Consider the following 25,461-nt stretch of genomic DNA (forward strand, 5'->3'; position numbering starts at 1 on the left):
ATTACGGAAAGCAAAAAGACCAAACGTAACGAAACGGCGAGAGACCTACCTGAATTTGTCCAATAGAAACTCCCGTTTGCGTTTTCCGTTTGAAGTTAACAGAAAACGTTTTGTAATAGACGAAACGTTTTGCAACAGAATCGGCGTAATGACTACACCCCAGCAGGAATACTGCAATTCGGATGCCCCTCCCTTTGTCTATCCCTAAAAATTGAGTCATAGTGATAGTCAAGTTCAATGCTCATTCGGCTTTGGAGATCGAGGTAGAGGGTGTGCAGAGTTTTGTTCTAGCCCAGCACTAACACACCTAATTCTATTATTCAACTGTTCAATTATTATAAGTGACAAAATTCATGTTCATATTGAACATGAGGAGTTACCATCAGATAAATTATGTGAGATGAGATGAATATGATAGACTGTAGTGGAGGTCTGTGCTGTTTAAGATGAGGGATGACCATGATTTTTTTCATGAGCATGGCCTTATTAAGCAATAAGGCACAGGGGGGTGTAGTATATGGTCAATATACCACCGCTAAGGGCTGCTCTTTGCACGATGCAACGAGGAGTGCCTGGATACAGCCCTTAGCCATGGTATATTGACCATATACCACAAACCCCTGAGGTGCCTTATTGCTATTATAAACTGGTTACCAATGTAATTAGAGCACTACAAATAAATGTTTTGTCATACCCGGGGTATATGGTCTGATATACCATGGTTGTCAACCAATCAGCATTCAGAGCTCGAACCAACCTGTTTATCATTTCTATTATAGCATAGTGGATGACTGTCATTCATATTCCATTCACCCAGTTCAATGCAACATTGATAGGTTAAGGCTACTACATGATACTCAAATTTTCCCTATACCCATCATGAGGTTGCTACAACCTAGCCTATGAATGAAAGTTTGCAAGGTAGGTGCACACAGGTCAAGACAAACATTTGAGGAGACAGACAGGGACACATTCAATACTACCTGGCACACTCTGGCCTGCATCTGGCTGATCTAGGTTGTAATCTTTAGTCTAACAGTTGCAAACGAGAGTTTCTATTGGACAAATTCAGGTATGTTTATCCCCGTTTCATTCCATTTGCTTCCATTAAAGAAACATTTTTTTAAACAGAATTGGCAGAATGAATACACCCCTGATCACACGAAAACACAGTTCACCTTCATAGCAGCCACGTTATATTCCTTCTCGCATCTATGCGCTCTCCCCCTCTCACCTTTTCACTTTGTTTGTGGACTTCAATACACAACACATCAGCTGTATGTGACCAGGCAAAAAAACCTTTCCAAGCCAAACGATATCATATCTGCTACACACAGCCTACAGAGTTGTCACCATATTAGCTAAAGTAACATCATAGTCAACATAGCTAATAGAACTAACGTGTTAGCAAACCCGCTACAATCATGCAGTAATGTTACAGTGTATAGTCAGTAAGCAGTTTAGCAGTTTAGCAGTTTCAATGGCGGGCCCCTGTGGCAATAAATTAGTCAAACCAAAAGCTTATCTTCACTTGGAAGAGTTCCAGTGTTGTGTTGGATAGTCATAGCCAGCTAGGTAACATAGCCTCGCTCTGGTTGAGCAGGGTGTGAGTATGCTAAACTAGCTAGCTACATTTGCTAGCTAAGTAAGGGAAACAGAAAGTGAAAAGAAAATGACAATCTCTCTTTCTCTCCTGCTTTTGGAAGAAATTAATTTGTTCAAAACCGTTCACCTACTGTCTTTCTCTCTCTTTGAAACAACTACTCACATGTTATGCACTGCAGTGCTAGCTAGCTGTAGCTTATGCTTTCAGTACTAAACTCAGAAAAAAAAGAAATGTCACTTTTTCAGGACACTGTCTTTCAAAAATAATTCGTAAGAATCTAAATAACTTCACAGATCTTCATTGTAAAGGGTTTAAACACTGTTTCCCATGCTTGTTCAATGAACCATAAACAATTAATGAACATGCATCTGTGGAACGGTCGTTAAGACACTAACAGCTTACAGACGGTAGGCAATTAAGGTCACAGTTATGAAAACTTAGGACACTAAAGAGGCCTTTCTACTGACTCTGAAAAACACCAAAAGAAAGATGCCCAGGGTTCACATTCATCTGTGTGAATGTGCCTAAGGCATGCATGAGGATGTGGCTGGCATGCATGCAGATGTGGCCAGAGCAATACATTGCAATGTCTGTACTGTGAGACACCTAAGACAGCGCTACAGGGAGACTAAACGGACAGCTGATCGTCCTCGTAGTGGCAGACCATGTGTAACAGCACCTGCACAGGATCAGTACATCCGAACATCACACCTGCGGAACAGGTACAGGATGGCAACAACAACTGCCCGAGGTACACCAGGAACACACAATCCCTCCATCAGTGCTCAGACTGTCCGCAATAGGCTGAGAGAGACTGGACTGAGGGCTTGTAGGCCAGTTGTAAGGCAGGTCCTCACCAGACATCACCGGCAACAACGTCGCCTATGGGCACAAACCCACCGTTGCTCGAACAGACAGGACTAGCAAAAAGTGCTCTTCACTGACGAGTCGCGGTTTTGTCTCACCAGGGGTGATGGTCGGATTCGCGTTTATCATCGAAAGAATGAGCATTACACCGAGGCCTGTACTCTGGAGCGGGATGGATTTGGAGGTGGAGGGTCCATGGTCTGGGGCGTTGTGTCACAGCATCATCGGACTGAGCTTGCTGCCATTGCAGGCAATCTCAACGCTGTGTGTTACAGGGAAGACATCCTCCTCCCTTATGTGGTACTCTTCCAGCAGGCTCATCCTGACATGACCCTCCAGCATGACAATGCCACCAGCCATACTGCTCGTTCTGTGCGTGATTTCCTGCAAGACAGGAATGTCAGTGTTCTGCCATGGCTAGCGAAGAGCCCGGATCTCAATCCCATTGAGCACGTCTGGGACCGGTTGGATCGGAGGGTGAGGGCTAGGGCCATTCCCCCCAGAAATGTCTGGGAACTTGCAGGTGCCTTGGTGGAAAAGTGGGATAACATCTCACAGCAAGAACTGGCAAATCTGGTGCAGTCCATGAGGAGGAGATGCACTTCAGTACTTAATGCAGCTGGTGGCCACACCAGATACTGACTGTTACTTTTGATTTTGACCCCCCCCCCCTTTGTTCAGGGACACATTATTCCATTTCTGTTAGTCACATGTCTGTGGAACTTGTTTAGTTTATGTCTCAGTTGTTGAATCTTGTTATGTTCATACAAATATTTACACCGGTTAAGTTTGCTGAAAATAAACACAGTTGACAGTGAGAGGACGTTTATTTTTTTGCTGAGTTTATATTAATTCTCTGATTCTTTGATTTGGTGGACAACATGTCAGTTCATGCTGCAAGAGCTCTGATAGGTTGGGGGACGTCCTCTGGAAGTTGTCATAATTACTGTGCAAGTCTATAGAAGGGGGTGGGAACCATGAGCCTCTTAGGTTTTGTACTGAAGTCAATGTACCCAGAGGACAGAACCTAAGCCATGGGACTACAATACAGAGTGTGGTTGAGGCTACTTTAGACCTTTGTTGCGAAAGAGTGTTTTAATCAATTATTTGGTGACGTGAATATATTTTGTATAGTTTTATCTAAAAAGGATAACTTTTTTAACGTTTTACCGTTTTTATTTTTATGAAATTCACTGAAGGGGGTGGTCCACCCCTTCCTCCGCTGAGGAGACTCCACTGATAGGCTGTCACATGTGTTGTCACATATGGATTTGGTTACGTCAATGTGTAGGCCACTGGAGTGGCTATTCAGGTTAACACAATTGATTAATAGAGGCTTTTCATTCTGGTGCTTGATTGCTCATGTTAAGGATGTGTGTAGGAATACCTGTAAACTGTGTACCTATGTTGAAACATAATGAAAAAGCAAATCTTCTCTGATAAGGTTTGACCTAGTCTCCTGGCATTAGCCCTTAACCTCCCTCTAAGCAATTGGGTCCTTCCAGGAAGAGAGTGTCTTTTGCGTCCCTTTGATATATGGAGTTTCAACCCACTTAGTGCAGAAATGTCCCCAAGTTTTACCACCATTGTAAAGGCTAGGTTACTTTGTTGCTTTGACAGTCATTTTTGAAGATTCATATTTATTTAACACAATTAGTGATTAATTTACGTTTGTCCCTCATTTTAAGGTCAACCCTGTTACGTGAACTAAACTGTCATTTTAATATGGTGAAAATATTCCTTTTTAAATGATTTTTTCTAAAGAAACATTGAACATGTAATTGTCAAAGAGTATCAAAGCAGGTGAGCTGGTTCTACTCTTTTTGGCCATTTTCTGGTGTTACGTGGAGGAAAACTGAGCAGGTTGTGCATAGGGCTCCCGAGTGGCGCAGCGGTATAAGGCACTGCATCTCAGTACAAGAGGCATCACTACAATCCCTGGTTCAAATCCAGGCTGTATCACATCTGGCCATGATTGGGAGTCCCATAGGGCGGGGCACATTTGGCCCAGTGGTGTCCGAATTTGGCTGGGGTAGGATGTCATTGTAAATAAGAATTTATTCTTAACTGACTTGCCTAGTTAAATACAGATTACATAACACATCAACCATGCTACTTATAGATAGATAGGCTAGAAATGTTTTAATAATTGCTATTTTTTGTGAAGCTTGCATTCAATTGCTCCTCCCAGTTGCACACAACATTCTATTACCCCGTCCCAAGGGGAGTTATGGCTGATTTAAGATGAACTCCAACCCTGTTACGGTCAACCCTGTTACTTTAATTGTCACCTTTTATAGTAATTTTTCTTAATTTAACCTCTGGAGATGTGAAAACATGTTTTTTATTAACTTGAACATGTGCTCTTTATGATAGAATGTTAAATACAGATTAAATAAATTGCTTATCTTAACCAAATAGCACTACCCAACTGGCACTCTATTGGTGGAATGGCATAACGCTATTATGAGTTATTGCCTGAATTAATAAAATGTTTGATTAATATGTTAAACTTGTTGGAGGACTTTTAAAATCTCCCCAAATGAGCCTGGTCCTACTTATAAACTCAATCCACATTGAACACATCTCAAACTTATTGGAAGTGTGACCACAGGGCCATTTATAAACACCCTATCTTGCAGTAATATTAAATAAATATTGCTCTTTTTGTCAACATCATTCTACATCAGGGTACATTTTAGCACAAGCATCCACCTTTTACTTTTGACATCCTAATGTGCTACATCTCAGACATCAAACGTCTTTTGTGTATAGTGTTACCATCATCAAATTGACTGTGATGACATACATAACTCCTAATACAGTAGTGGGCTATTTGCAAAGAAACTTATTCTGACAACATAGTCACCAGGTCTTGCCCACAAATCACCCTTCATTTCATTGTGTGTTTTTTGGGGGGAATTTCCCGGAATTCTAAAATGTATAGAAATGTATCAAAATAGTGAATTATTTTAAATGAATGGGGCGCTCCCTACAATGTTACCTATTCGTCTACTCTCGTTCAACCCTCCTCCCCCTCGACTAATCAGCGCATGCTCAGCAAAGCTCCAAATGGTGTTTCGGCCTGTTTCGGTATTGCCCGGACATTTTCGCCTCTTTGTTTTACCAATAGTGCATTTAACTCGCGTTCAACCCAATATCCAGCGGACTGTACTGTTCCCAAACAGGTTAGTTCGTTTAACTTGAAATATTTTAGGCGTATTAATGCATTAATGCGTCTTTTATTGATTTATGCCTGCGATTTGTATTGTTCTTATTCATTTGTGTCTGTGTCTTTTCCGCTTGGTGGTATGGACATGCCATACGTGTTGTTGTATGTGCCAATGTTGTAGTGTATGGCGGCGCCGGGCCCTGCAGTTAGGCACCGGGATCCTTTTCAAGGAAGAGTGCATTATACGGGAGGGTTTGGATAGCAGCGAAGCACGCTTTTTGTTCTTTAGGAAGGGAGCTCTCGTAGACGCTCACATGTCTCCCATAATATTTGTGTTGTTTGGAGAGACCAATCTTTCCCATTGCCTGGAATGTTCTTGAAAAACCATGGTCCAACATTAACGTCTTCGGGTTTCGAAAGTTCGGTGTTAAATGCACGATGGTGTAGTTGTCGCCACATGATTTAATCTAGACAAAAGAAAGTTATTGCTTTTTAGGGGCTATTACGGCCCCGTCTGACTGTATGGAGCTGTTACATTGTGGGGTTTTGGTGAAGGGTCGAGCCAACAAGTCTCTCTTTTGGTAGATTGTCTTGTAATCAGGGACTGCAATATGTAAATTACTCAGTGGGACATGGCACAATATAGCAATATAAGTGGCTAACAAGCTTATTAACATAGGTGGGTTTTCCTAGCTTCAGACTATATGGATTCAATGGTTTATGACTTGTATAATAGCACAAGGCAGATCACAAAGGCAGACAGGAACAAAATGACTGAACTTTTATTGTAGCATTACCTACTTTACTTTTTAAGTAATAAATATATCTAAACATGAACAGCTTCTTCATTCCTGGTTGTCTTAAATTGATTGATCAGGGAAAAATTGCAGAGAGCCATTGGCTGTTTTCAATATTGTTGGTCATGAAACCTACCTTAGAGCAATTAAGAAGGCTGTTCTTCTCTTCATAACAGCCTTTGTTATGTACAGTAAAATAAATAAAAAACACCCACTCACACTTTACAAAGAACTACAGTAGCCATACAAAGATTCCACATGTTGATGGCCCCTTGACAGTGGTGTAACTACTGGCCATTAGGCTACAGCTTTGTGGCGGTCTCTCTATCCATGATGCTATGGCTACTATGCCTGGCTGTGTATAGAATAGCCCATATGTAAAGCTGCTCTTATACCTGTGGTAACGCTGTAATTAGCCTACTACCACATCAACCTTGTTGTTACATTGTAGTGATTACATTGTAATGTAGTTTAGTTCGTTTTGGTCACAATACAAGTGTTAGGGCTATAAATAAGTGTTGCTGAAATGCCAAAATACCAACATTTTTGGGGATTTGGTTCAATTCCATTCAGTTCCATACCACCTTCTTTGTCAAGGTGTGTTGACTGTTGTTAATGAGAATCGCTGATCAGTGACCAGCAGAGCAAAACAACAGATGGACAAGAAACCAGATATCACCTCTTTGAACCATATCCCACTTCATCCCTTCTTGAAATTATCTCATCATATGCAGACACATGAAAAAGGGAACACCCGATGTTGTTTATAGACCTTGTGAATGTACAAATCCTATTCATTTTGAGAATAAGACTGGAATCTACTCAGCATTCTGCACTATGTGTAGGAGTTTCTCTAAACTCGTGAGTGGATTACACCCATAGAGGGAAGTAGGTCCTAACTGTATCAGTTACTACCCTGACTGTTGCTGTTGTATGCCAACATCCTGAAAAACTGGTTCACACAGCCGATTGTGCTAATCCAGTGGTTTTTACTCACTGCACACACGCACGCACGCATGCACACACGCACACACGCACACACACACACACACACACACACACACACACACACACACACACACACACACACACACACACACACACACACACACACACACACACACACACACACACACACTCTGATCAAGATTTAGGGAACCAAGATTTAGGGAACAAATGATCCACTGGCTGTTGCTTTCTGAGTTTGACAGATGGGGCTAGTTAGCCTGTTGATGCTTACCCAGGCCATGGTATATGGCCTATCATTCATGCATTTAGCAAAATCTCTAAATTCTTGTTAACTGATGGGCACTGGACTGAATCCAGGAACACTTGCCAATTTGAAAGTGGTAATAGGAAGGCTTTGTGAAGCATTCAAGTAACCCAATCCCAAACCACCCACTATACCCTACTTCCTATATTCTTGTGGACGTCTGAGAGGAGTATATTTTCAGTGTGTAACTATAACTTGTTACCCCATTATTGCCATGTTATTACCACTTTAGTCTGTGTTGTAATGTAAAGTACTACCCTAAATTCTGTAAGGATACATTTCAACTGTGTGTTAGATGGGCTTTCAGATGGGCTAAAATTGTCAAATTAAGAATGTTTAGGCTGTGTTCATGAACCGAATAGGCGGTGACTTGCTTATGTAGTGCCACTGCCAACCCTAGTTGTGTAACGGCTGTTAGTTAAGGTTCTGTTTTAGGATTTGTTAGTTTACAACTAACTGCCTTTTAGTCTTACGTCTGAATATAGCTTTGTGATTTCTTTAAACAATGACAAGAAGGCTGCCCAAAATCATTACAATATTTACACTAGTACACTCCTGTCTACAGTAGGCCTATTTGTTTCATCCTGTGTAAAGTGATGCCTTATCAATGATGCAAATCACAGTCTTATTGCACTGTTTACATACAACACATTTTTTCTTTCCTACTCTCAAAGAATTTATAGAACCTTCAAATGGCTGTTTGCTACTCTCTCTCTTTGCTCTCATTGCTTCAAACCCCCCCTGGCATGTACTTTGCTGATTAAAATGAATTCCATGTCAGGAAATACATCAATGTTTTGTACTATTTGTAAGTTGCTCTGGATAAGAGCGTCTGCTAAATGATGTAAATGTAAAATGTAAATGTACTAGAAGTCATTAAAATTCCTAGTTTTTGAAGTGAGGTGAAAGTTGTATTTTTCAAATGGTTTTTGGCTGCATCTCCAAATTGGAGACTGTTGATGCATCGTCCACCTACCACCTCACGCATAGTGTCAAGCCTATACCAGCCCCCCCCCCCCCCCCCCAACTTACAGATTCGACAGTATATGTTTTAGTTGAAAACTACAAAATGTGCTTTATGTCAAGACTCAAAGGTGAAAACAAGCATGCGCTTAGGGATCGCTCCATGAACCCCTGATAGAGCCTAAAGGATTTGGGAACGTTATTGAAATCCACACTGAAATACAGAGGCAGTAGCACAAGACACATTATGAGAGCTTTGTTATAGACTGAACATGTAGGCCTAAGTGTAAATTGCACTATGCTGACAACTTGGACATCCTCTACAAGACACATTTAAAGACAAATAGGCCTAAGCCCAGTGCCTCTGAAGAGGGCCTCTAGCTATCTAGCAATGCGATTCAAGGGAAACCCAACCGCTTGACCAAAGTTCACCTTAACCAGAGGAAAGGTTATCGGTATATAAAACAATAATAGTTGTTCCTGATAGGTGATAGAGTCTAGTGTAAACAAACGGTGTTAGCTGAAACGTTGTTAGCTGAAAAGTTGTTAGCTGAAAAGTTGTTAGCTGTGCTTCTTAGTTAATGAAAGACAACAACATGGCTCAACAGAACCTGAGGGAACCACCTTTCCTTGTTTACTCCTTGTCTCCTCCTCCTGTTGCAGTAGTCTGATGCAGCTGCTGCTGATGATAGGGTTTATTCACTAGCTCCTTAACTATGTGTGTGTCCCTGTGCACTACCCAAGATCAATTTGTCTCAATCTACAGCAGTCACTGTCCATTGCATTACCCCGTACCTAAACTGGCCAGGGAATCAGCGAGGGCCTAAACACACTACACTGTTTGACAAGTGTGGTCAATTCTGAGAATTTCTTCATGCTAGTCCATGTCATATTGCATGCATGTTTCTAGCTGTGTTCCACCAATCAGGCAACTCCATTTCACAAACCAAAATGGTCACACCATTTTCATAACTCGTTATTCCGATTTGGCCACTGCATGACACATAACAACACATAAGAAGGCTTTCTGGCATCGCATCACATTAGTGCAGCTTGCTTCACATTTGAACACTTGTATGGTCTGTCTATCCCTCCTGGCACCAACTCTCATTCATGAGTCAGTTGGGACCATCAGAGAGCATTTAGAAGGGTAGAATATACAGTGTGTGTGTGTGCACGTGCGCCCGTGTGTATGTGTGTTTGAAGTGAATCCAATGCATCAGCCACAACAAGAGTGTTCTCCTCCTGGCTGCCTCTGCTGATACAGGCCTCAGTGTCTGACTCTCAGGCTGTCACCCAGTCTACACTGGACCCAAACACTCCACTGCCCACAGGCTGCCAACAGGGGCTCTTTGTGATGCCTGCGTGTCTGTGTGTGTGTTTGCATGTGTGTGTGTTTGTGTGAGTATGTGTGTAGCCACATTTCAATTGAGAATTTACCACAGTGTTTTACCCAAAGGCTCAGACTTTTCTGTTTCCATCTATGCCGGCCGGCACCCGTGTCTCACTGGGCCATGATTCCGGCAGACCTGCTCTAAGTTGGAGCCAAGGCAAGGCCCTGGGTACTTTTCAGCTTTCATTTACATAAGAAAGGCTAACTGTGAACTTTAACACCTTCTCACAAAGCAACAGTCTTGAATGATGGAGAGGTTGTTGATTCTGCTCGCCACAAGTCTTTAGTGTCACACTCCTGATGGAAACACAATAACAATAAAATACTTAATTCTTACTTTAAAATATGGTGGTGGATCTTTGATATTATGGGGCTATTTTGCTTCCACTGGTCCTGGGGCCCTTGTTAAAGGTCAACAGCATCATAAACTTTACCCAGTACCAGGAACCCCGTCCATTCAGCCAGCGGGGTTCTCTGTCCATCATGCTGATGGGAAGAAAGAAGTCTTAGAAAGAAATAAAGGAGGATGGGTTTGTTTCATGATTAACAACTCATGGTGTGATTGTAGTAACGTACAGGAACTCAAGACCTTTTGTTCTCCTGATCTGGAATACCTCACCTTCAAATGCCGACTGCATCACCTTCGAAGAGAATTTTCTTCGGTCATCGTCACTGCCGTGTATATTCCCTCCAAGCCGACACTGCGTTCACTCTCAAGGAACTACACAGGACTATGTTGAAACTGGAAACCGCATATTCTGAGGCCGCATTTATTGTAGCTGGGGACTTTAACCTCTTACATCTAGACGTTCCGCTAGCGGAACACCTGCTCCAATATCCAATGATAGGCGTGGCGCGAATTACAAATTCCTCAAAAATACAAAAACTTCCATTTTTCAAACATATGACTATTTTACACCATTTTAAAGACAAGACTCTCCTTTATCTAACCACACTGTCCGATTTCAAAAAGGCTTTACAGCGAAAGCAAAACATTAGATTATGTCAGCAGAGTACCCAGCCAGAAATAATCAGACACCCATTTTTCAAGCTAGCATATAATGTCACAAAAAACAAAACCACAGCTAAATGCAGCACTAACCTTTGATGATCTTCATCAGATGACACGCCTAGGACATTATGTTATACAATACATGCATGTTTGTTCAATCAAGTTCATATTTATATCAAAAACCAGCTTTTTACATTAGCATGTGACGTTCAGAACTAGCATACCCCCCGCAAACCTCCAGTGAATTTACTAAATTACTCACGATAAACGTTCACAAAAAACATAATTATTATAAGAATTATAGATACAGAACTCCTTTGTGCAATCGAGGTGTCCGATTTTAAAATAGCTTTTCGGTGAAAGCACATTTTGCAATATTCTGAGTAGATAGCCCGGCCATCACAGGCTAGCTATTTTGATACCCACCAAGTTTAGCCCTGACCAAATTCCGATTTACTATTAGAAAAGTTTGATTACCTTTGGTGTTCTTCGTCAGAATGCACTCCCAGGACTGCTACTTAAATAACAAATGTTGGTTTGGTTCAAAATAATCCATAGTTATATCCAAATAGCGGCGTTTTGTTAGTGCGTTCAAGACACTATCCGAAGTGTAAATAAGGGTCACGTGCACGACGCATTTCGTGACAAAAAAATTCTAAATATTCCATTACCGTACTTCGAAGCATGTCAACCGCTGTTTAAAATCAATTTTTATGCCATTTTTCTCGTAAAAAAGCGATAATATTCCGACCGGGAAAGCGTGTTTACGTACAAAGAAAGAGAAAATAAAAGCATGGGATCCCCTCGTGCACGAGCCTGAGTCTCATAGTACTGTGACCGGCCACTATCCAAATGCGCTAATGTTTTTCAGCCAGAGCCTGCAAAGCCACGATTCAGCTTTTTGCCGCCTTCTGAGAGCCCATTTGAGCCGTAGGAAGTGTCACGTAACAGCAGAGATCCCCTGTTTTGGATAGAGATAATCAAGAAGGCCAAGAAATGGTCAGACAGGGTACTTCCTGTACAGAATCTTCTCAGGTTTTGGCCTGCCAAATGAGTTCTGTTATACTCACAGACACCATTCAAACAGTTTTAGAAACTTTGGAGTGTTTTCTATCCAAAGCTAATAATTATATGCATATTCTAGTTTCTGGGCAGGAGTAATAATCAGATTAAATCGGGTACGTTTTTTATCCGGCCGTGAAAATACTGCCCCCTAGCCATAACAGGTTAATAAAGAAAATCTGAGGAAAATGCTACCGAAATTCTATCAACACATCTCCTGTGCTACATGCGCAACATGGACCCTGGATCATTGCTAGTCTCCCTTCCGGGATGGCTACAAGGCCCTCCCCCAGCCTCCCTTCAGCAAATGATATCACGCTTCCATTCTGCTCCTCCCCATTTATAGGCAGAAACTTAAACAGGAAGCTCCCGTGGTAAGGACTGTTCAATGTTGGTTTGACCAATCGGAATCTATGCTTCAAGATTGTTTTCATCACGTGGACTGGGGTATGTTCCTGGTCACCTCTGAGAATTGTATCGATGTATACAGTGACTCGGTGATGGGGTTAATCAATAAGTGCATAGAGGATGTTGTTCCCACTGTGATGATTAGAACTTATCTAAACCAAAAACCGTGGATAGAGGGTAGAGGTCGACCGATTATGATTTTTCAACGGCGATACTGATACCAATTATTGGAGGACCAAAAAAAGCTGCTACCGATTAATCGGCCGATTTTTATATATATATTTGTAAAAATGACAATTACAACAATACTGAATGAACAATAAACACTATTTTAACTTAATATAATACATAAATAAAATCTATTTAGTCTCAAATAAATAATGAAACATGTTCAATTTGGTTTAAATAATGCAAAAACACAGTGTTGGAGAGGAAAGTAAAAGTGCAATATGTTCCATGTAAAAAAGGTTTAAGTTCTTTGCTCAGAACATATGAAAGCTGGCGGTTCCTTTTAACATGAGTCTTCAATTTTTCCAGTTAAGAAGTTTTAGGTTGTAGTTATTATAGGAATTATAGGACTATTTCTCTCTATACCATTTGTATTTCATATACCTTTGACTATTGTATGTTCTTATAGGCACTATAGTATTGCCAGCCTAATCTTGGGAGTTGATAGGCTTGAAGTCATAAACAGAGCTATGCTTCAAGCATTGCGAAAAGCTGCTGGCAAACGGAGGAAAGTGTGGTTTGAATGAATACTGACGAGCCTGCTGCTGCCTACCACCGCTCAGTCAGACTGCTCTATCAAATATCAAATCATTGACTTAATTATAATATAATAAACACACAGAAATACGAGCCTTAGGTCATTAATATGGTAAAATCCGGAAACTATCATTTCCAAAACAAAACGTTTATTCTTTCAGTGAAATACAGAACTCTGTTCATCGACTACAGCTCAGGCTTCAACACCATAGTGCCCTCCAAGCCCATCACTAAGCTCAGGGCCCTGGATCTGAATCCCTCCCTGTGTAACTGGGTCCTGGATTTCCTAATAGGCCGACACCAAGTGGTAAAGGTGGGCAACTACACCGCCGCCACGCTGAACCTCAGCATGGGGCCCAACAGGGGTGTGTACTCAGCCCCTCTTGTACTCCTTGTTCACCCATGACTGCGTGGCGACACACGTCTCCAACTCAATCATCAGGTTTACTGTCTACACAACAGTTGTAGGCCTGATTACCAACAACGATCAGACAACTTACAGGGAGGAGGTGAGAGCCCTGGCGGAGTGGTTCCAGGAAAATAACCTCAAACGAAGCAGCTGATCGAGACGTCAGAAAGAGCAGGCCCCCATCCACATCGACGGGGCCACAGTAGAAAGGGTCAAAAGCTTCAAGTTCCTCGGTGTGCACACCACTGATAACCTGACAAGGTCTCTTCACACAGACAGCGTAACAGACTGAAACAGGTTTTGCTCTAGGATTTTTCCTGTGCTTAGCTCTATTCCGTTCCTTTTTATCCCCCAAAAAATCCCTAGTCCTTGCCGATGAGAAGCATACCCATAAAATGATGCAGCCACCACCATGCTTGAAAATATGAAGAGTGGTACTCAGTGATGTGTTGTATTTGCCCCAAACATAACGCTTTGTATTCAGGATATAAAGTTAATTTCTTTTCCACATTTTTGGCAGTTTTACTTTAGTGCCTTATTGCAAACAGGATGCATGTTTTGGAATATTTGTATTCTGTACAGGCTTCCTTTTGTCATTTAGGTTGGTATTGTGGAGTAGCCATTCAACTCTGTAACTGATTTAAAGTCACCATTGGCCTCATGGGTAAATCTCTGAGTGGTTTTATTTCCTCTCCAGCTATTGAGTTAGGAAGAACGCCTGTATCTTTGTAGTGACTGTGTGTATTGATAGACCATCCAAAGTGTAATTAATAACTTCACCATGCTCAAAGGGATATTCAATGTCTGCTTTATTTTTCTTTATCCATCTACCAATAGGTGCCCTTCTTTGCGAGGCACTGGAAAACCGCCCTGGTCTTTGTGGTTGAATCTGTGTTTGAAATTCACTGCTTGACTGAGGGACCTTACCGGTGTGTGGGGTACAGAGATGAGGTAGGCATTCACAAATCATGTTAAACACTATTATTGCACACAGAGTGAGTCCATGCAACTTATTATGTAACTTGTTAAGCAAATGTTTACTCCTGAACTTATTTAGTCTTGCCATAGCAAAGGGGTTGAATACTTATTGACTCAAGACAGTTCAGCTTTTAATTTTTTATTCATTTGTAAACATTTCTAGAAACATAATTCCACTTTAACATTTTGGGATATTGTGTGTAGGCTGGAGTATTGAAAACAGGGGATCCAATACCTTTGACCCCTATCTTTTTTAGATCTTTAAATATTACTTAATTAACTAAATGTCTTTCTCTGAGCAATTGTATTGGTATAACCTAATATAATTAGTAAATGTTTTGGAGCATACACTACAACTCAGTATTTGTATTACTTATTTTAGTATTTTTTGCTCATCTTTATCAAGGGATCCAATCATTCCGTACCCCACTGTATATTAGGCATAGCCTTTATTTGTTTTTGCCAAAATAAAGAAAACACTGGAGTAAACACTAACTTTTAAGCACCAGCTGTCAGAGCAGCTCACAGATCACTGCACCTGTACATAGCCATTGCCCGTCCAACTACCTCATCCCCATACTGTTTACATTTACATTTTAGTCATTTAGCAGACGCTCTTATCCAGAGCGACTTACAGTAGTGAATGCATACATTTCATGCATTCATACTGTTATTTTTTATTTTGCTCCTTTGCACCCCAGTATCTCTACTCGCACATTCATCTTTTGCACATCTATCACTCCAGTGTTTAATTGCTAAACTGTAATTATTTCGCCACTATGGCCTATTTATTACCTTACCTCCTCACGCCTTACCTCCCTTATCTTACCTCATTTGCACACACCGTATATAGATTTTTCTATTGTGTTATTGACTGTATGCTTGTTTATTTCATGTGTAACTCTGTGTTGTTGTTTGTGTCGCACTGCTTTGCTTTATCTTGGCCAAGTCGCAGTTGTACATGAGAACTTCTTCTCAACTGGCCTACCTGGTTAAATAAAGGTGACATTTTTTTATATTTTTAAATGAGGCATTCAAAGTATATTTAAAGCAAGTGATTCCACACAATATAAGGTGCTTCCACACCTGATTTTTTTTAACTTTAAAAGTATGCCAAACAAAATCCATTGATTGCAAAGTTAAACAACCCATACAACTAACAAAGACTACTTTTAACAATTTCCACTGAACATTTTATAAAGACCCATTTACTCGAAGAACAGTGCAAATGTAAAGTTTGGTAACAGAATGACAGTAAAATCTCCCTTGGTCTTATGTGACCACGTTTTCCAAAAACGTAAATATTTACTCCGAATTAAGATTCAAAGATGTTTTGCAGAAAGAATATGGTGTCAGATATGATATGACACCTTGAGTTTGAAAAAATATCTCTTTTGATTATTGAACTACAGTAAGTGAAGTGGATTAACTCCCGGTAACAATGTTTCTACTGGTGTCTTCGCCCCAAGACGTTAGTGAATATTGCCCAGTTGTTTGTGTTAGAGATGTGAGAATACAAAAATCTAAGCCTCGTGTCATCACAAAGAGGAACTTTAAAAACATCAGTGAATAGGCTTTTTTACATTCTTTATTTTAGTCACCTTGATTGTATTTCGGCTATCCCTGAACCTGATTTAGCTTTCAGCCTTTTTGCAGATGTCTTCAGTACTATTGTGGACAATCATGCTCCCTTCAAAAAATTAAGGGTTAAAGGCAGATCGAATTATCAGAAGTCATTTATAAAAGAGATGATGCTTGGGTCAACACAGACTTTAAGCAACTGAGGTATGATTCTGTAATACAAATCAGAAAGGCTAAATCTGATTATTATGTAACCACTCTTTCGGATTGTAATGGGAACCCGGTTAAATTCTGGAAAACTGTCAAATCCCTGAAGGGTTCTACTTCCTCCTCTCTGCCACAACAAATTAATTCAGACACTGGCCTCATTACGGGAAAAAAATGCTATCATTGATGCATTTAATCACCATTTTATTTCAGCAGGCTATCTCTTTGAAATAACTTCTAAGCCTATTCACAATGATATTGGGCTGGATACTGATAGGGGAAACTTGCTGAATGATCAGCGAAATGATAGTCAAAGCTTTTCTTTTAGGCTATTTACAGAAAAAATAAGTCCTGGATGCTTTACTAGCAATAGATAAGAAGGAATCCACAGGGGCGGATTAATTGGATTCCGGTCTGCTTAAGTGTAGCGCCCATCGTTTTTTTGCTCAAAACTCCACATTTTTTATTTCAAATTGTTATCAGGAAATATTCCAAAAGTATGGAAATCAGCTCTTGTGCTGCCACTCCATAAGGATGGGGATAGTAGTGATCTTCATAATTTTTGCCCCATTTCAAGGCTTCCTTGTCAAGATAAGATTCTTGAATCTTTGGTAAGTGTAAAACTTTGCTCTTTTTTATCTGAGAAATGTATTTTGAATGTGGTGAACATTTTGGCCTGGGCATAGCACTATTACAGCAACCACTTTAGTTGTTAATGATCTTGTCAATGCTTTAGACATTACAATGAATTGTGCTGCTTTGTTTGTGGACCTGTCAAAAGCTTTTGATACTGTTGATCATGCTATTTCATTAAATAAATTGACCTCGATAGGCCTCATGGCCTGTTCATGGTTTCATGATTATCTTAGTGACAGAAATTCGGCCATCGTTATTGATGGAGTTAAGTCTGAATTTCTTGAAGTACATAATGTTGTACCACAGAGGTCAATTTTGGGACCAGTTCTCTTCACAAGAAATCATGTAGTAACCAAAAAAGTGTTTAACAAATCAAAATAGATTTTAGATTTTAGATTCTTCAAAGTAGCCCCCCTTTGCCTTGATGACAGCTTTGCACACTCTTGGTATTCTCTCCACCAGCTTCACCTGGAATGCTTTTCCAACAGTCTTGAAGGAGTTCCCACATGTGCTGAGCACTTGTTGGCTGCTTTTCCTTCACTCTGCAGTCCAACTCATCCCAAACCATCTCAATTGTTTGAGTTTGGGTGATTGTGGAGGCCAGGTCATTTGATGCAGCACTCCATCACTCTCCTTCTTGTTCAAATAGCCCTTACACAGCCTGGAGGTGTGTTGAGTCACCGTCCTGTTGAATAACAAATTATAATCCCACTAAGCGCAAACCTGATGGGATGGTGTATCGCTGCAGAATGCTGTGGTAGCCATGCTGGTTAAATGTGCCTTGAATTCTAAATAAATCACATAGAGTCTCACCACCAAAGCACCTCCACACCTCCTCCTCCATGCTTCACGGTGAGAACCACACATGCCGAGATCATCCATTCACCTACTCTGCGTCTCACAAAGACACGGCAGTTGGAACCAAAAATCTCAAATTTTGTAACGGCTGTCTGAAGAGAGAGTGGACCAAAACGCAGCGGAGTTAGTGTTCATCATATTTAATTCTTAAACGGAACACTATACAACAACAAAATAAGAAACTGACAGCCAAACAGTCCTGTCAGGTGAAACACAATGACAGATACAATTACCCACAAAACCCCAACGGAAAAACATGCACTTATGTGTGACTCCCAATCAACAACAACGAACGTCAGCTGTGCCTGATTGGGAGCCACACACGGCCCAAAACAAAGAAATACAAAAACATAGAAACAGAAGATAGAACGCCCACCCAATGTAACACCCTGGCCTAACCAAAATAAAGAACAAAAACCCCTCTCTATGGCCAGGGCGTTACAAATTTGGACTCATCAGAACAAATGACAGAATTCCACCGGTCTAATATCCATTGCTCGTGCTTCTTGGCCCAAGCAAGTTTCATCTTCTTATTGGCGCCCTTCAGTAGTGGTTTCTTTGCAGCAATTCGACCATGAAGGTCTGATTCACGCAGTCTCCTCTGAACAGTTGATGTTGAGATATGTCTGTTACTTGAACTCTGTGAAGCATTTATTTGGGCTGCAATCTGAGGTGCAGTTAACTCGAATGTACTTATACTCTGCAGCAAAGGTAACTCTGGGTCTTCCTTTCCTGTGGCGGTCCTCATGAGAGCCACTTTCATCATGGCGCTTGATGGTTTTTGCGATTGCACTTGAAGAAACTTTCAAAGTTCTTGACATTTTCCAAGTTAACTGACCTTCATGTCTTAAAGTAATGATGGACTGTTGTTTCTCTTGGTATATTTGAGCTGTTATTGCCATAATATGGACTTGGTATTTGATCACATAGGGCTATCACAACACAACTGATTGTCTCAAATGCATTATGAAGGATTGAAATTCCACAAATGAACATTTAACAAGTCACAACTGTTCATTGAAACACATTACAGGTGACTACCTCATGAAGCCGGTTGAGAGAATGCCAAGAGTGTGCAAAGCTGTCATCAAAGCAAAGGGTGGCTACTTTGAAGAATCTAAAATCTAAAATATATTTTGATTTGTTTAACACTTTTTGGTTACTATATGATTCCATGTGTTAGTTCATAGTTCTTATGTCTTCACTATTATTCTACAAACAATAGTAAAAATAAAGAAAAACCCGTGAATGAGTAGGTGTGTCCAACCTTTTGACTGGTACTGTACATGTAGATAGGTGTAAAGTGACTATGCATAGATTTATTTTGATTTATTTCACCTTTATTTAACCAGGTAGGCTAGTTGAGAACAAGTTCTCATTTGCAACTGCGACCTGGCCAAGATAAAGCATAGCAATTTGACACATACAACAACACAGAGTTACACATGGAATAAGCAAAACATACAGTCAATAATACAGTAGAACAAAAGAAAACCAAAAGTCTATATACAGTGAGTGCATATGAGGTAAGTTAAGGCAATAAATAGGCCATGGTGGCGAAGTAATTACAATATAGCAATTAAACACTGGAATGGTAGATGTGCAGAAGATGAATGTGCAAGTAGAGATACTGGGGTGCAAAGGAGCAAGATAAATAAATAAATACAGTATGGGGATGAGGTAGGTAGATAGATGGGCTGTTTACAGATGGGCTATGTACAGGTACAGTGATCTGTGAGCTGCTCTGACAGCTGGTGCTTAAAGCTAGTGAGGGAGGTAAGAGTCTCCAGCTTCAGTGATCTTTGCAGTTCGTTCCAGTCATTGGCAGCAGAGAACTGGAAAGAAAGGCGGCCAAAGGAGGAATTGGCTTTGGGGGTGACCAGTGAGATATACCTGCTGGAGCGCATGCTACGAGTGGGTGCTGCTATGGTAACCAGTGAGCTGAGATAAGGCGGGGCTTTACCTAGCAGAGACTTGTAGATAACCTGTAGCCAGTGGGTTTGGCGATGAGTATGAAGCGAGGGCCAACCAACGAGAGCGTACAGGTCGCAATGGTGGGTAGTGTATGGGGCTTTGGTGACAAAACAGATGGCACTGTGATAGACTGCATCCAGTTTGTTGAGTAGAGTGTTGGAGGCTATTTTATAGATGACATCACCGAAGTCGAGGATCGGTAGGATGGTCAGTTTTACGAGGGTGTGTTTGGCAGCATGAGTGAAGGATGGTTTGTTGCGATATAGGAAGCCGATTCTAGATTTAATTTTGGATTGGAGATGCTTAATGTGAGTCTGGAAGGAGAGTTTACAGTCTAACCAGACACCCAGGTATTTGTAGTTGTCCACGTATTGTAAGTCAGAGCCATCCAGAGTAGTGATGCTGGACGGGCGAGCAGGTGCGGGCAGTGATCGATTGAATAGCATGCATTTAGTTTTACCTGCGTTTAAGAGCAGTTGGAGGCCACGGAAGGAGAGTTATATGGTATTGAAGCTCGTCTGGAGGTTACTTAATCTTACATCTAGACGTTCCGCTAGCGGAACACCTGCTCCAATATCCAATGATAGGCGTGGCGCGAATTACAAATTCCTCAAAAATACAAAAACTTCAATTTTTCAAACATATGACTATTTTACACCATTTTAAAGACAAGACTCTCCTTTATCTAACCACACTGTCCGATTTCAAAAAGGCTTTACAGCGAAAGCAAAACATTAGATTATGTCAGCAGAGTACCCAGCCAGAAATAATCAGACACCCATTTTTCAAGCTAGCATATAATGTCACAAAAAACAAAACCACAGCTAAATGCAGCACTAACCTTTGATGATCTTCATCAGATGACACGCCTAGGACATTATGTTATACAATACATGCATGTTTTGTTCAATCAAGTTCATATTTATATCAAAAAACAGCTTTATACATTAGCATGTGATGTTCAGAACTAGCATTCCCACCGAACACTTCCGGTGAATGTACTAAATTACTCACGATTAAACGTTCACAAAAAACATAACAATTATTTTAAGAATTATAGATACAGAACTCCTTTATGCAATCGAGGTGTCCAATTTTAAAATAGCTTTTCGGTGAAAGCACATTTTGCAATATTCTGAGTAGATAGCTCGCCATCACAGGCTAGCTATTTTGACACCCACCAAGTTTGACCCTCACCAAACTCAGATTTACTATAAGAAAAATTGCATTACCTTACCTGTTCTTCGTCAGAATGCACTCCCAGGACTTCTACTTCAATAACAAATGTTGGTTTGGTTCCAAATAATCCATAGTTATATCCAAATAGCGGCGTTTTGTTCGTGCGTTCAAGACACTATCCAAGGGTGACGAAGGGTTACGCGCCCGATGCGTTTCGTGACAAAGAAATTCTAAATATTCCATTACCGTACTTCGAAGCATGTCAACCGCTGTTTAAAATCAATTTTTATGCTATTTTTCTCGTAAAAAAGCAATAATATTCCGACCGGGAGTCGTTGTTTTCGTTCAAAGACGAAAGAATAAAAACATGGTGTCGCCTCGTGCACGCGCCTCCAGTCTCTGTTCTCTGATCGACCACTATCTAAATGTTCTAGTGTTTTTCAGCCAGGGCCTGCAAAGCCACCATTCAGCTTTTTGCCGCCTTCTGAGAGCCTATGGGAGCCGTAGGAAGTGTCACGTTACAGCAGAGATCCCCTGTTTTGGATAGAGATGATCAAGAAGGCCAAGAAATGGTCAGACAGGGTACTTCCTGTACAGAATCTTCTCAGGTTTTGGCCTGCCAAATGAGTTCTGTTATACTCACAGACACCATTCAAACAGTTTTAGAAACTTTGGAGTGTTTTCTATCCAAAGCTAATAATGATATGCATATTCTCGTTTCTGGGCAGGAGTAATAATCAGATTAAATCGGGTACGTTTTTTATCCGGCCGTGAAAATACTGCCCCCTATCCATAACAGGTTAACACAGTGTCCAAAGAGGGGCCAGAAGTATACAGAATGGTGTCGTCTGCGTAGAGGTGGATCAGAGAATCACCAGCAGCAAGAGCAACATCATTGATGTATACAGAGAAGAGAATCGGCCCGAGAATTGAACCCTGTGGCACACCCATAGAGACTGCCAGAGGTCCGGACAACAGGCCCTCCGATTTGACACACTGAACTCTATCAGAGAAGTAGTTGGTAAACCAGGCGAGGCAATCATTTGAGAAACCAAGGCTGTCGAGTCTGCCAATAAGAATGTGGTGATTGACAGGGTTGAAAGCCTTGGCCAGGTCGATGAATACGGCTGCACAGTAATGTCTCTTATCGATGGCGGTTATGATGTCGTTTAGGACCTTGAGCGTGGCTGAGGTGCACCCATGACCAGCTCTGAAACCAGACTGCATAGCGGAGAAGGTACGGTGGGATTCGAAATGGTCGGTAATCTGTTTGTTAACTTGGCTTTCGAAGACCTTAGAAAGACAGGGTAGGATAGATATAGGTCTGTAGCAGTTTGGGTCTAGAGTGTCACCCCCTTTGAAGAGGGGGATGACCGCGGCAGCTTTCCAATCTGTGGGAATCTCAGACGATACGAAAGACAGGTTGAACAGGCTAGTAATAGGGGTTGCAACAATTTCGGCAGATAACTTTAGAAAGAGAGGGTCCAGATTGTCTAGCCCGGCTGATTTGTATGGGTCCAGATTTTGCAGCTCTTTCAGAACATCAGCTATCTGGATTTGGGTGAAGGAGAAATGGTGGGGGCTTTGGCGGGTTGCTATGGAGGGTGCCGGGCAGTTGACCTGGGTAGGGGTAGCCAGGTGGAAAGCATGGCCAGCCGTAGAGAAATGCTTATTGAAATTCTCAATTATAGTGGATTTATCGGTGGTAAAAGTGTTTCCTAGCCTCAGAGCAGTGGGCAGCTGGGAGGAGGTGCTCTTATTCTCCATTGACTTTACAGTGTCCCAGAACTTTTTTGAGTTAGTACTACAGGATGCAAATTTCTGTTTGAAAAAGATAGCCTTAGCTTTTCTAACTGCCTGTGTATATTTGTTCCTAACATCCCTGAAAAGTTACATATCACGGGGGCTATTCGATGCTAATGCAGAACGCCACAGGATGTTTTTGTGCTGGTCAAGGGCAGACAGGTCTGGAGTGAATCAAGGACTATATCTATTCCTAGTTCAATTTTTTTTGAGTGGGGCATGCTTATTTAAGATGGTGAGGAAGGCACTTTTAAAGAATAGCCATGGATAATGGATAATAGATCATAAACATTGAGTAGCAGCAGCGTAAAAAAAGGGGAGGTCAATGCAAATAGTCAGGGTAACCATTTTATTAGTTGTTCAGCAGTCTTATGGCTTGGGGGTAGAAGCTGTTAAGAAGCCTTTTGACCTAGACTTGTCGCTCTGGTACCGCTTGCCGTGCAGTAGCAGAGAGAACAGTCTATGATTAGCGTGGCTGGAGTCTTTGGCAATTTTTAGGGCCACTTTCTGACACCGCCTGGTATAGAGGTCCTGGATGGCAGGAAGCTTTGCCCCAGTGATGTAATGGGCCGTACGCTCTACCCTCTGTAGTACTTTGCCGTCAGATGCTGAGCAGTTTCCATACCAGTCCGTGATGCAACCAGTCAGGATGCTCTCGATGGTGCAGCTGTAGAACTTTTTGAGGATCTGAGGACCCATGCCAATTTTTTTCAGTCTCCTGAGGGGGAATAGGTATTGTCGTGCCCTCTTCACGACCATCTTGGTTTTGTTGGACCATAATAGTTTGTTGTTGATTGTTGATGTGGACACCAAGGAACTTGAAGCTCTCAACCTGCTCCACTACAGCCCAGTCGCTGAAAATGGGGCGTGCTCGTCCCGCCTTGTATACACAAGTAATTATGACAAAAAAATAAATTCAGAAAGGTTATGTGTTGCAGTAATGAGAAATTACAAATATATATGTTCAATTACATTTTAAATGTATTTGTTTTCAGTGTTATGCTTAACTCAGGCCTTTTCATTTGTTGAGCAATGTCAAAACATATTAGCAATTGATTTGTTTATTACTTTTTGGGACATTGAAAACTATTATGGTAATGAGAATGTTTTAATTGGTAGTTGTGGAAATTGTGGTAAAATGCATAATATCTGATCAATAAACATAACAATAAATATGAAATAGATACAGTGCCTTCAGAAAGTATTCACACCCCTTGATTTTTTCCCACATTCTGTTAAAGCCAGAATTTTAAATGGATTAAATTGAGATTTTGTGTCACTGGCAAACACACAATACCTCATAATGTCAAAGTGGAATTATGTTTTTCAATTTTTTTTAAACAAATTAATCAAAAATTAAAGCTGAAATGTCCTTCCAACACATCACTGACTACCACCCTTCATATTTTCAAGCATGGTGGTGGCTGCATCATGTTATGGGTATGCTTGTCATTGACAAGGACTAGGGATTTTTGGGGGGGATAAAAAGAAACAGGATAGAGCTAAGCACTGGAAAAATCCTAGAGGAAAACCTGGTTCGGTCTGCTTTCCAACAGACACTGGGAGACAAATTCATCTTTCAGTAGGACAATAACCTAAAACGCAAGGCCAGATATACACCAGAGTTGCTTACCAAGACGACATTGAATGGCCTGAGTGGCCTGGTTACAGTTTTGACTTAAATCTGCTTGGAAATCTATGGCAAGACTTGAAAATGCCTGTCTAGTAATGATCAACAACCAACTTGACAGATTTATATATATTTAATATTGTGCAAAGCTCTTAGATGCTTACCCAGATGTATTGACTCAGGGTTGTGAATACTTATGTAAATAAGATATTTTTATATTTAATTTCCAATAAATTTGCAAAAAATTCTATAAACATGTTTTCACTTTGCCATTATGGTGTAGTGTGTGTAGATGTGTGAGAGGGAAATAAAATTCAGGCTGTAACACAACAAAATGTGGAATAAGTCAAGGGGTTGAATACTTTCTGAAGGCACTATAACTACAGATCTTAATCTTAGTGATCCAAGAGGAATTATAGTTCCAGTTTTGTGATGTTTTGTCATAAAAGATCAACGTTCTCAGATTCATGATCTGCAAAAAAATAAAAACATTTCACTCAGGATGTTCACGTTTTTGTTTTCACAATGATGTGACGTCCCGAGAGGAACAGCTTTATTCATTAGCACCTCCGATACACCGTAAATATTCTGAATTGAAAAGAGCAACTTAAAACACCATAGCTCAACACTAATTTCAGAGGATACAGAGTACCAGTTCCAGCATCAATCACATTGCATGTGCATTAAGGAGGACAATAGTTATAGGCTTAGTTCATGCAGACCAGTTTGGACAAACATGTCATCTAGACTGTCTGGATTGGCTAGAGTGCCTTGCCATTGGTGTGTCAATGTGATGCACTGAGTCATCCTGTGTCGTGTTGAATGACTGTTCCTTCGTCAGAAACCTGCAGGTGTTTGGAACCAAACCTTCATTACCTTCTTATATTG

At 40.9% G+C, this 25,461-nt stretch overlaps 1 protein-coding gene across 2 annotated transcripts in view; it reads left to right on the forward strand.

Moving 5' to 3' along the window:
• Positions 1–5,540: 5,540 nt before the first annotated feature.
• LOC106611637 (polycomb group RING finger protein 3) overlaps positions 5,541–25,461 on the forward strand; it is a 49,698-nt gene continuing 29,777 nt past the window's right edge. The window contains exons 1-2 of one of the 2 annotated variants that reach the window (XM_045723883.2): positions 5,541–5,661; positions 14,565–14,678. The gene's annotated coding sequence lies outside the window, so the exon portion shown is untranslated. The remainder of the gene's footprint in view (positions 5,662–14,564; positions 14,679–25,461) is intronic. The other variant, XM_014212048.3, reaches the window with a different exon arrangement.

This window comes from Salmo salar, chromosome 09 (assembly GCF_965601325.2).
Source record: "Salmo salar chromosome 09, fSalSal1, whole genome shotgun sequence".
In the NCBI taxonomy this organism is placed as follows: Eukaryota; Metazoa; Chordata; class Actinopteri; order Salmoniformes; family Salmonidae; genus Salmo; species Salmo salar.